Genomic DNA, 12,500 nt, shown 5'->3' on the forward strand with positions numbered 1-12,500 from the left:
TCTCCTCCTCCTCCTCCTCCTCCTCCTCCTCCTCCCCCTCCTTTCTTAGTGACGTAGACGTTTCCTTTAGCACGTTACGTTCACCCCATGCCGTGCCTTGCCCTGGTAGCGCCCTTCCTGGCCACTCCCGTCCGTGTGTCCGTTCTTGCGTTGGTCCGTGGGGAGTGTGAAGGACAGTGGCGTGGTGTGTCTGGTGCCCGGCCACACATCCGCTGCCCGGCCCACAATGGCAGCTTCTGTTCGCCCTGCTCCCTCTCCTACTCCTTCCTTCTCCCTCCGCAGCCTTCACTCTCGTCTTCTCTGCCCTCCCACCCACCTCCTCTCTCTCTTTCTCTCTTTCTTTCTCTCTTCCTCCTTCCTCCTTCCTCTTTCCCTTCTCGACTCATGTGTTTTTGCTTTACTAAGCGAATTTCAACGTGGGTTATTTATTTATTTATTTATTTAATATTTGTGTTTATTTGTATTTTGTGTTGTATGTTGATTTTTATTTATTAATTTGATGAGTTTTTTTTTATGAGATCTGGTTTGGCTTTCTTCTTTTTCTCTCTTTACCTGCGATCTCTCTCTCTCTCTCTCTCTCTCTCTCTCTCTCTCTCTCTCTCTCTCTCTCTCTCTCTCTCTCTCTCTCTCTCTCTCTCTCTCTCTCTCTCTCGTAATACATTTTCTTTTATCATTGTTTTGTCTCGCTTTTCTACATTGTCTTAAGTTTTATCAGTACACGATCTAGCTCATTCCATTCCTTCATTTAGTATCTTTCGTGGCTTTCCGTACATGGAGGAGCAGTTGTGCATGGTGATATTTTCTGGCCGCCACCTATCACACCGGCCTCTTCACTTGGATTCTACTACGCATTACATTTCGTCTGTCACCGCTGATCGTGGGTGTCAGTATTGCGTGGCGGGGCTTGGCGGGACATCAGGTGGAGGTAGGTATAGAGGTAGGTATAGAGGTAGGTTCAGGCAGGGTCAAGGCTGCTGCTCGGAGGGAAAAAAAGAACTCGATATCGTGCTTGAAATGTCGACTTGATGGAAAGGTCATGTTACTGAAGCTTGATATGTGTGTGTGTGTGTGTGTGTGAGAGAGAGAGAGAGAGAGAGAGAGAGAGAGAGAGAGAGAGAGAGGGAACCAGTGCATGGCTATCCAGGTAAGGGTGGGAGAGGAAGGAAGGCGTCAGAGTGGATGTATTTGGAAACCCTGATCAAATTTCCACATTTCAATTTAATCTGTCATGGAGAAGCATTGTTTTTCGATGAATTAGAGGGAGTGAAACATTTGTGGAGGGAACTTTACATGGGAGCACTGATTAAATTTCCACACTTCAATTTAATCAGTCATGGAGAAGCATTGTTTTGGATGAATTAGAGGGAGTGGGATATTTGTCGAGGGAACTTTAAATGGGAGCACTTCTGTCTTATACGTAAGTGTGTATAGAATCGAGGTAAACTGTGGAACTCTCTACCTGCTTCTGTATTTCCATCTTTCTTTGATCTAAACTCATTTAATAGGAAGGTTTCAAGACATCCCATTGTTTTAAGCTAAGCCTCTCAGACCTGCCCGGGGACTGGCATCTTAAGTGAGTCTTTTTGTTTGGTCATTTTGTTGTCCTTGGCCAGATTTCCCCTTTTACATAACAAAAAATGCAGGTGTAGGTGTAGGTGTGGGTGAAGGGTGAAGTGGAGGAGTGTGGGGATAAGAAGGTGACTCAGGACAGTATCAAGTGAAGGTGTCGACTCAGTAGAGGATGTGATAGCTGGAATTCCTGCCACGAGTGGGGAACCCGCACACGAGCACACCTAATATCTCCAGTGTCCTTCCTGCCACACCTGCCACACCACACACTCACCTCACCGTCCCTTCCCGCTCACCAGACACTCCCTCAAAAGCAGAAGATAACAAATATTTAGGTCAGCTCCACGAACAGCAAGAATAAACTTTCACTTGTATATTCAATGCATACTTATCTGCCGCGCTGCATACAGTCCAATTATCCCGCAAATAGTGTGAGAGGGTGTGGAGGAAGAGGGTGGGGGGTTGGAGGGAGGGATAGAGGCAGAGGGATGGGAGGTGGGAGATGCTGGAGGGAACAACGCATGCATGTTAAAGAGACTGAGGAAACTTCTTTTTTATCACATCAAAACGAGTGCAAAACATAATGGAATGAAGCACTGGAGAGAGAGAGAGAGAGGATAGGGCACTGCAGAGGGATGGGAGGTGGGAGGTGCTGGAGGCAACAACGCATGCATGTTATATATACTGAGGAAACTTCTTTTTATCACATCAAGACGAGTGCAAAACATAATGGAATGAAGCACTGAGAGAGAGAGAGAGAGAGAGAGAGAGAGAGAGAGAGAGGTGGGAGGGACGAGGTTCACCCTAGCGGTCTTGCGACCCAGCCAGACCAGGCGTTCCTCCCTTTCCGGTAAAATAGGAAGGGACAGTGGAGGATAGGGAGGGAAAAGGAGCATTGGAGGGGAGGGTTTCGCGAGCCTCTACCAGTCCTCCTCCACCCTCGCCCTTCCCGTTTCCCTTCCTCTTCCCCTTCTGTAGAAATAGAAAAGGTTCCATGGTTGCGCTTAAAAATTCTTTATTTTCCTCCCTCGGGAAGTAAGACCTTTTATCAGAGTTGTTCGTCTCCTTCCTCCCCCTCCCCTCCCCTCCCCTCCCTTACCTTACCTTACCTTACCTTCCCACACCTCCTCTCCTCTCCTCTCCTCTCCTCTCCTCTCCTCTCCTCTCCTCTCCTCTCTCTCTCTCTCTCTCTCTCTCTCTCTCTCTCTCTCTCTCTCTCTCTCTCTCTCTCTCTCTCTCTCTCTCTCTCTCTCTCTCTCTGTTCTCACCTTTATTTTGAAATCGCATGTGCGTAGCGCGGCCTGAGTGTTGGAGCGGACGTGGTCTTAGCTGCGGCTGGGGCGGGACAGCGAAGGCACCACACCCTGCCCGACCCGCCCCGCCTCGCCCAGCCCTAACGTTGGGAGAAGTGGGGGTTTCCGGTAAGCAACCCGCTATTTCCCTGCCTTCACCCCCCAACCCTCCACTATTATTTTTGTCTTCATTTTCTTTGATTTCCTAATCTTCATCCTTCTCATCCTCTCTCTTACTTTGATTTTTTTTTCTCTCTTTTTTTCTTTCCTTATATCAGTCATTTCACGCTCACCTCCGTCCTTCACTCCCTGGCGGTCAGTTAGAGATCGAGAGCCAGCCAGATTTCCCTTCCCAACATATGGCTGCAGTGTCGGACATGCGTAAGAAGGGGACAGGGCTGTGGCAGTACGTGACGGATCTGTGAGGAAGAGGCGCGCGAGAGTACCTATAAATGGCTCCTGGGTTTCAAACATGTTGTAGCTTATTGACCCCTTCAGTACTGGGACGCATTTTTACCATGAGTTTTGAGTATGATAAGATGATTTTATTTACATTATCAAGAGCCTATGGAGGTTAGATGATCAATGGCCAGAGTCTTCACTATTTTAATCTCCACATAAGTTTCTGAAGTTGTATAAAATCACCAAATAGTAAGCAGACTCAATATGAAAACGTGTCATGGTACTGAAGGGGTTAATAATTTAATTGATTTGATGTGAGTAACACTTGTTTTCTACCGATCAGCGCGGTTATTACAAGGATAGCTCACGGTTTTCCTCAAGAGACGACAACCACGCATTCCCTGGGACACCATTCAAACCGAGAGCCAGGAGCCACTTTAGACTAGACAAACTATAATGTATAAGGGTTAGGTATGTAGTGAGAGTCCATGGAGTGACACGTTAGAGCAGGGGTTCCCAATCGGTGAGTCGCGTAGCCTTGCCAGAAGTAGCTTGGGATAATATTAATTTTATCTCGTCAGTTACATATGTTATGTTCTTACGTTATGTTTTTTTTTTTTTTTTTTTTTCCTCTCCTCGGTGCAAAACAAAAGGTGTGTTACATTAGTTCAGTGTCATTAGGTGATATTATAGGTTAGGTATGAGTGAATGTGCTGTGCTGCTGATAGTAAGCCCTAAGCAGGGGGTCACATGGGTTTCAAACTTTTAGGTAAGGGGTCGCGAGTGCCAAAAGGTTGGGAACCACTGCGTTAGAGGGAATGAATTAAGGAGTTTGGGAGTTTGGTGATGTTTGAGTTAACTTTTTGTGCTATGGCGTGTTTTCATATTCATTCTGCTTACTGTTTGGTGTTTTTTTTTTTATAATTTCAGAAACTCATGGTGGGGGGATGAAAATAGTAGACTCCGACCATTAATCGTCTGACTTTCATAGACCCTTCCTAATGTAAATAAAATCGTCTAGGAACACTACTAAATTCATGATAAAAATGCTTCCCAGTACTGAAGGGGTTAAAGGGAGTCGGCTTGAGAGAAGGAGCTAGGATGAAATAGGAGATGGAGGGGATGCGTACTGTAGGGGAAAATATTGTTGGTGTGAGGCGAGGGGATAGGGAAGTGAGGGGAGCAGTATGGGAATTAATTAAGGACACACATACACCAGGAGGGGAAAAAACGTATTACCTAAATAATGGTCTATTAATGTATAGTGTGTGTGTGTGTGTGTGTGTGTGTGTGTGTGTGTGTGTGTGTGTGTGTGTGTGTGTGTGTGTGTGTGTGTGCGCGCGCGCCTGGATGCCACTCGTGGCTTAGGATGTGGAGGTATGGTGTGGTGTGGTGAACCTTGACACACTGGTATACACGGTTGGTTGATGCTCCTTGGCGTGAAGCCTGCCAGTACTGTACCTGTCAGTCAGGTGTGCCTTCGTCAGTCACTGCAGTACGTATTCTTCTTTATTTCTTTGTTGCAGTTCTTGGGCCGCGCCGACTGTGGCTGCAGTAGATGACTTGTATAGTCCATATGTGCTCCTTCAACGTTTCCTGACGTCCTCCTTCGCCTCCTTCTCCCGGAATGATTGGCGCCAGTTACAAAAAGGAAGTCTAAGGCTCTGTTCACACTAGCGGTTTGTCCCACAAACCGCTAATGTGAACAGAGCCTAAGGAGCAGACGGAAGGCACTTGTCTTCCTTGTATTAACAACACTGCCACTCTGTGTGTGAGTGGCGTCATGGCAGTAGGATTAGACGAAGTAGCCTCGTTTTGTAGTGACGCCACACGCGTGTGAGCATCGTCCTGAGAGGCTTTCTTTGGACCACCATTAAGTCTGCTTCCGCTAGGGAGTCTCATGTGGTGGCTTCCCCAACAGCGGAATTCACACTCCTTCCGTACCGCCTGAGATGCCTAGGTAGTACTTCATAGCCTGCCCTCCTAGCCCCATTGCGGCTTCCGGGCAGGGTGAGGGTGAGGGGCCGCAGGATGTGGGTGCCAGGCAGCTGTGAGTAGTGTAGGAAATGGGTTGTGCCAGTGCCTTGGCTTCACCACAGTGACTCATGTCAACACCTTGTGGTATGTGTTCGGGGCTGATCAGTAGACCGCTCCTCTGCCGCACAGTTTGACCCTCCAACATGTCAGGTTCGAGCCCGCCGGCCGCTGCCCACCAGCTGGATCGGCACTTTGCGCCAGTGTGCCTCACCCACCGCTCACACCACCCAACTACGACCCCTTCCTTCTTCAAAATCAAGGGAAATCATCAAATAACACAGCCGATATTCATACACTTTTGTTTCATGAATTATTAACATTTTAATAATGGAAATAGTGACACGTTATCTATTTATCTAACCACCCATATATATATATATATATATATATATATATATATATATATATATATATATATATATATATATATATATATATATATATTATTTATTTATTTATTTATTTTTTTTTTTTTATTTAATTTTTTTTTTTCATGTGAACCAAAGTTTTTCAGGTTATAGATGGAGGTCCTTATCATAGACATAGTAGTATATAGCGAAGTGCGCCGCGCTACCCAACGATACCTTAACCCGCCATGGAACTGTGACACAGGGGTGGAGAGTAAGCTATATCGTAGCATGAGTGAAGAGTCTCGGCGTCTCTCATCGTGGCGGCCGGAAGTGTTGTGTGGGCCGGGTGCCGCTCTGTGAGGCGTCTCTGTGGTCTTGTGGTCGGCAAGGGGCCTGCCATGGGGTCGGGGAGGGGTTCCGAGTTGTGGTTCATACGCAGCTGCCGGGTGGAGGTGTGAGCCACTGGAGCGCCGGCCCTCATGGCGCCACCACACCCACTCTCGTCCGTGGCCGGGTATGTCGCGTCCCTAGAGAACCATAGAGAACAAGGCGGTGAGCCACACAGCACCTCAGTCATGACAGAATGTAAAAGATGGCCCGTCACCATGGCAGGGCGGTGGGGGTGTGCAAGGCGAGACCACCGATTAAAGTAGGCTGGAGGCGGGACGTGGAAGGCGAGGTCCCCCGTCACAGTAGGTATCGGGTAGTGGGGGAGGCGTAGTACAAGGTGAGGCCCTTGGTCACCATAGGCCACGAGATATGGAGGTGAAAGGCAAGGCGCCTCGTCACAGCAGGGCCGTGGGGTGTGCAAGATGGGGGCCCCATGTAACAGCAGGGCCGGGGGGGGAGGGAATACAAGGTGAGGCCTTTGTCAAGGCGAGTTACAGAGGGCATTAAGGGCGCCGTTGGCAGGACAGCCAACACTGAAATACGAAAAGCTCAACCATTGTGTTAGTGTGGGACTTTTGTAGTTTGCGAAAAAGACTCAGCACATCACACTCATTTTGATGTGTTGTATATCGTTTTGCTGTGCCATCGTGCGCATTGCTGCGCTGCACATCGTGAACGAAGCGTTACTGCATACTGGGAGAGTGCACCGTGCTGCAGCATGGCTAGCCCTTCCCTATCCCCATCCCACCCAACCTCGAGCTGCCACTCGCTTCTTAGCTAGAACAGATTGCGGTCCCTCATTCCGCTCCCTTAAGTCCTGTGTCTCACTCCCCCTCCCCAATCCCAAGGACGAGGCGCGGATGGGACGAGATGAATGGTTGATATTGACTTCATATGGAGCTCTTTCATTTAAATCTCGTGACTCTCGGGCCCAAGTCTCTGTAATGATGGAATTCTAGTAAACAATAAATGACATGACCAAAGAGAGAGGAGCCATGTTTTTGAGACAGTAAAAATCTATACATCATCCTGTACTGGCCAGCAAACCCGTTAGGTGGTGGTGGTGGTGACGGGTGCCGGCGGTCCCCGGGTGGCGGGGCACAACACCCTTGACCCTCCGAGCACAGGCACAGTCAATAATTCACAGGAAGCAACGAGGGGAAGCGAACATGACTGCCTTCAAGTTGAACAGTCAGTGGGCAGTGAGTTCAAGGCTTGGCGGGGCGGGGCGGGGCAGGGTGAGGATGACTTTGCGACTTCGCGACTATTGCTGGGAGGCTGAGACCCGGTTTTTGTTAGGCAGCGATTAGACGGGAAAATGACAGTTGCAGGGCAGAGTAAGGTGTCGATTGCAAGGGAGACTTTTTTTGTAAATATAAGTTGTTGTTTTTTTCCCCTTCTGTCTGCCTTTCTTTCTTTCTTTCTTTCTTTCTTTCTTCCTTCCGTTCTCTCTCTCTCTCTCTCTCTCTCTCTCTCTCTCTCTCTCTCTCTCTCTCTCTCTCTCTCTCTCTCTCTCTCTCTCTCTCTTTCTTTCTTTCTTTCTTTCTTTCTTTCTTTCTTTCTTTTATTCCCTCCTGCATTTTCCTTTGTTTGCTTTCCTCCCTCGTGCATGCGAGTTAGGGCCAAGGCATGAGGACAGAGGCAGTGTAAGACGAAGTGTTGAACTAGCCCGCGTGGGCACGTGAATGCTGTCTTGTAGGGACGCAGCACGTAGCACGCAGGACTATAGGGTCTACGAGGAGCGCGTCTCATGACAGCTAAGTTGGCATCAGCGGCGGGAAGAATTTTTGTCTTTTGGATTCCTTTCTTGTGGTAGCACGATTTTTTTTTTTTTTTTTTTTTTTTTTTATTATTATTCTCTGAAAATATTAACATCATGTATCTGAAATATTTAATTTTGTGACGTATTAATTCGGAACAAATCGAGCTTCATCACGTTCGTGGTGCCACCAGTGTGCACGGACTTACACACAGTACATGCAGATTTGATATAGTGCATGCACTTAGATATGTTGCCCACCCGATCCTCAGACACAGGAGGCCGCAAGCACGCCCCTTTATTTTTGTTTTAGTGAAGCACCTCCATACAATGTTGCATCACGCAGCATCGTCAATACCAAGCATCACACCTCGTCCAATAATTAATTGTGTGTGTGTGTGTGTGTGTACGCGTGTGCGTGTGCGTGCGCGCATTTGTGCGTGTGTGTGCGCGTTTGAGCATGTGCCTGTGCATATGCGCGCCTGCATCCAGAGAAAAGCTAGGCAAGCATGCTCTCCATTTATATTTTGTGTTGCTAATGCAATTATTTTTTTGTTGTTGCAGGTGAGTGTCGGGGGAAGAGCGAGAGGAGTTTCAAGTATGCCGTAAGTAATGCTAACCCCTCGGGGTGATAGGGTGACAGGGGAGGAGCGGGCAGTCATGCAGGGGAACTGCTTGCTCGTGTATTGTGTGAATGTGTTTTTCCTTGGCCTGTGAGCGTTCGTGCTTCTACTGTCCCCATCAGTCCGTCGCCCTCTTGTCGCTCCTGCTAGGTGGTTGTTCCCTCATGATCCTATTAAGGTCGTTACCCTTGCACCGTCCCTAACTAGAGTTGTTCGCCCCCTTCATTGATGGTGTTCTCTGATTGTGTCATCACTTTCTAAGTTTGGCCAACCTAACTCACTGTCCCGTCCAGAATGTTATTCCCAGATTGCTCCTTCAAGGCCTTTGTCCTTCACCTGTCCTAGGCAAACCAGGAGTCTAATGGCCCTTTTTTTGTTCCCTTATTTGTGCCATCTGATCGTCGCGAATCCTGACTTTCTGCAGTTACTCCATGATTTCTCCCTGCCAAAGTCCATACCCTGTAATTGGTTGCACCTGCCATCCAAGGTCGTGGTTTCTCTCAGGTAGTTGAGCCGCGTGCCACCAGATGGAGGACTGCCTCAGACCCAAGGCAGGCGCGTGGCCAAGTGCTTCAAGGCACAGACACCAAGCCAGGTGCGAGCCGTGCAGCGCTGGGCACACTGACGCATGCAAGCACGCAGGGTTGACGGTGAAGCGTTAGGCTTCATAAAGTGAATATGATGAACATTTCTGTTGTAATGTCCATGCTTGTGGTGCAGGAACGTATAACTCTAACGTTCACTCCAAAGTAATGAATGCTACACGCTCTGATGAGTTTGTGCACTGGAACACAAAACAAGAATGTCATCCATTAATGTTGTTAATAATGACAATGAAGACGACATGTCGCAATATTTTATTGGCCATTAGCATAACGATCCTGCAACAGTGTGAGGCAACGGACATGTGTCGCAGGAACGTCAGTAATGGATTAGTGGGTATTGGCTGCTTTTGATTCTTTGGATGTGGTTTTCTTGGTTGACACTGTAAGAAGGTTTTTGGGTGGTGCATGAGGACAGCTGCCTCACAACAACAGTATTTTCTGACTCGGGGGAAGATCAAGCTAGTGTTGTGTACTATCATGTGTACGTTGATGTGCACATGTAGTACGTGTCTCTACTCATACCTGCCTCGCACACTACTGATGTGGCAGCAATGTATAGCTTGGTCAATACACGAGTTTTATTTGATAGTCTATTGGCATTCCTGCTCCGATCACACTACTGTAGCTCTCCACAAGAATTTGTGGCTATGCAGCCCTTATGATTGAGTGCAGGTCACTGAACTATACGTGCTGCTGTCACTGGCCAGTGTCCTTGCTATTCGAGGGATGGAGCGTCAGTAGCCACTCCTCGCCCAGTCTCGCCTGCCCCAGTGTCCAGAGCACTGTATGGCGGCTGGCGCACCATCCTAAACCTGCGGCATTCACAGCTGTGTGTGTGTGTGTGTGTGTGTGTGTGTGTGTGTGTGTGTGTGTGTGTGTGTGTGTGTGTGTGTGTGTGTGTGCGCGCGCGCATGCATGTTTGCTTGACTGCTTATCTGCCTGCCAGCTTGCGTGTGCGGCGCGTGTATGGATGGGTATTTTTTTTCTTTTATGATGGATGTGGATACTCTCTCTCTCTCTCTCTCTCTCTCTCTCTCTCTCTCTCTCTCTCTCTCTCTCTCTCTCTCTCTCTCTCTCTCTCGTGTCCATTAGCAGCGGTGTTCACAAGGCGGAGTGATGCCAGACAAGCCTTGTATCACGAGTCACTACGTGTACAGTATGTTAATTCAAGGAGAGGAAATAGACATTTGCTGGCCGTTTTTTTTTTTTTTTTTTTTTTTTTTTTTAAAGGAAAGTTTAGGTTCGGTTTACTTCAGACGACTGTGTTCCGTCAGTTGGTTTGTGGGTCATTCTAGCCGCCTCAATTCTCTACCTCGTACATCATAATCTTCCTTCCTCTTGACGTCTGTTTCATAATTTAGTCTCTATTTCCTGATTCAGTCTTTGGGCGGAATGAGTGAACACATTCTAGAACAGCAGCAGTGATTAACCTGAAGCCTTTCTATTGGTAAGTTGGTTAACGAGGCTGTGTGATGCTAATGGTTGGAGATGAAGGTATAGCTGGCGTGGCAGGAGTAAGCAGAGGCACGCTTATCATGCTTTGAGGGTGCAGCGTCAGGCAGTACGTGGTGAACTGCCAAGGTGACGATTTCCTGCCGGGACAGGCGTGGAGCAGCATGAGTAGGGCAGAGAGGAGAGGAATCATCGAAGAAGTTAGGAAAAAAAATTACTATTATTCACTGGATGAGTAAGGAAAGGGGCAGTGGTGCTTCACGGCTGCTGTTCCCCACGCAGGCGACAGCAATCTCCGCAGCGCAGAAGGGCGGCAGTAATTGGTCTGGACAGGCGAGCAAATTAGCACGGGGGTAATCAAGCTCATGACCAGAGTATTTATGAGGGGAGGGAGGGGAGGGCGCCGTCACCTGCTGCCCGCTGTCGGCTGCCCACTGCCCGGGGCTACATGGTCTATTCAAACAGGGAGAGGGACGAATTGTGGGGTATGTTCTGTGGCGGTAGAGTGTGGGAGCGTTGCAGGCTGGCTTTGTGGGGGCGTACTGGTATGCTGGCTTAGCTGCTTTGGTGGTGGTGAAAAGACTGGGACTGGCATTGTGGAGCTGGAGGGTGCGAGACGGCTGTTACCTCTCTTGCCATACTGCTCATGTGTGTGTGTGTGTGTGTGTGTGTGTGTGTGTTAGCTTTTGTTAGGCATTGGCGCCACAGCTGCTGCCTCCACGGACTAACAACATTTCCTATCGTTTGCCCTCTTCCTTCCCTCTTTCCCTGCATGGCCTTCTCTCTTTGTGACAGCCGTGTGCTGCTTCCTTTTGTTTCCCTCGTGTTTGGCTACAGCTGTTGACCCACTCTGTATCGCCTCGGCATGGTGTGTTGTGTACTGTACCTTGTCTTCCTGCCTAAGAGAGTGTGTGTGTGTGTGTGTGTGTGTGTGTGTGTGTGTGTGTGTGTGTGTGTGTGTGTGTGTGTGTGTGTGTGTGTGTGTCTACTTTTGTATATTATGTTTAGAGTGGATTTAGTTCTGATTGTTCTTGCTGTTCCGTGTCTCTTCCACCAAGCTGTATGGGTTGTGTCTCTCTTATCTCAGTGTCTACATATGATGTTCCTGCGTGGCGTCTGTGTGTCTCCTGTGTACACTTCAGCGCCCTTCTTCCTTTATATGTCTTGCCCCTCCCTCCTCTTCCATGTACAGTACGTTCGTATGTATATCTCTCCCCCTTGTCCCACTGTGTCTCCAGCCTCTTTACATTAGTCAGTGTTTATCTCTCTTTTGTTCATGTATCCACTTTGTTTTCTCCGTCTGGTCTACTTGTAATTTCTCTGTTTTCTTTTCAATAGTGTCTTGTGTTTTTAGGTTGAGGGTAATTTGACTCATTTTCTTGATGTTTTGCTTCCATTTCTCTTCTCTGTTTTATTTTTTCTAGTGTCCCTTCGTTTTTCTTTCTTATTTTTTCTCTATTTTTTTTCCTATTTCCTTGTGTGCGTTTAGATGTTTTTTAAGGTAATTTAACTCATTTTCTTGATGTTCTGCTTGTAATTTATCAGTACTTTCCCCCCCTCTTCTCTTTTCTTCGTTTTTTTTTTCTATTTTTCTAATTTACTATTTTTTTAGGCTCTTTAGGATAATTCTTTTCCTTCTATCTCTTCATTAATAGTTAACCCATTCAATACGGAGACGCATTTGTACCTTGATTTTTGGGGTATGATTTGACGATTTTATTTGCGTTAGGAAGGGTCAGGTTAGAGAGAGAGAGAGAGAGAGAGAGAGAGAGAGAGAGAGACGATTTGGGTGATGGGGAGCAGTGGAAGGTCGGAGAGTAAAGTTAGTGTTCGTAGTAAGGGTGGGTGTTGATGGCCAGTCTTCACTATTCTAATCCCCCACACAAAGTTTCTGAAGCTGTATAAAATCGCTGAATAGTAACCAGAATGAATATGAAAACGTGGCATGGAACTGAAGTGGGATTAAAGTCTATATACCAAAACAGCGTAGTGAGAACATCAGGGTGTCTTGCTGTTTGGAC

General features: G+C 47.6%; 1 protein-coding gene across 14 annotated transcripts in view; it reads left to right on the forward strand.

The window, feature by feature from the left end:
- LOC123516753 (tyrosine-protein phosphatase non-receptor type 9-like) overlaps positions 1-12,500 on the forward strand; it is a 77,062-nt gene that overhangs the window by 41,377 nt on the left and 23,185 nt on the right. Inside the window, exon 1 of one of the 14 annotated variants that reach the window (XM_045276378.1) lies at positions 8,364-8,404. The exons of the other annotated variants lie outside the window; for them this stretch is intronic. The gene's annotated coding sequence lies outside the window, so the exon portion shown is untranslated. Of the gene's footprint in view, positions 1-8,363; positions 8,405-12,500 lie in introns of those variants that run through there. 14 annotated transcript variants of the gene reach the window in all.

The sequence above is a fragment of the Portunus trituberculatus genome, chromosome 41, assembly GCF_017591435.1.
Source record: "Portunus trituberculatus isolate SZX2019 chromosome 41, ASM1759143v1, whole genome shotgun sequence".
Lineage (NCBI taxonomy): Eukaryota > Metazoa > Arthropoda > Malacostraca > Decapoda > Portunidae > Portunus > Portunus trituberculatus.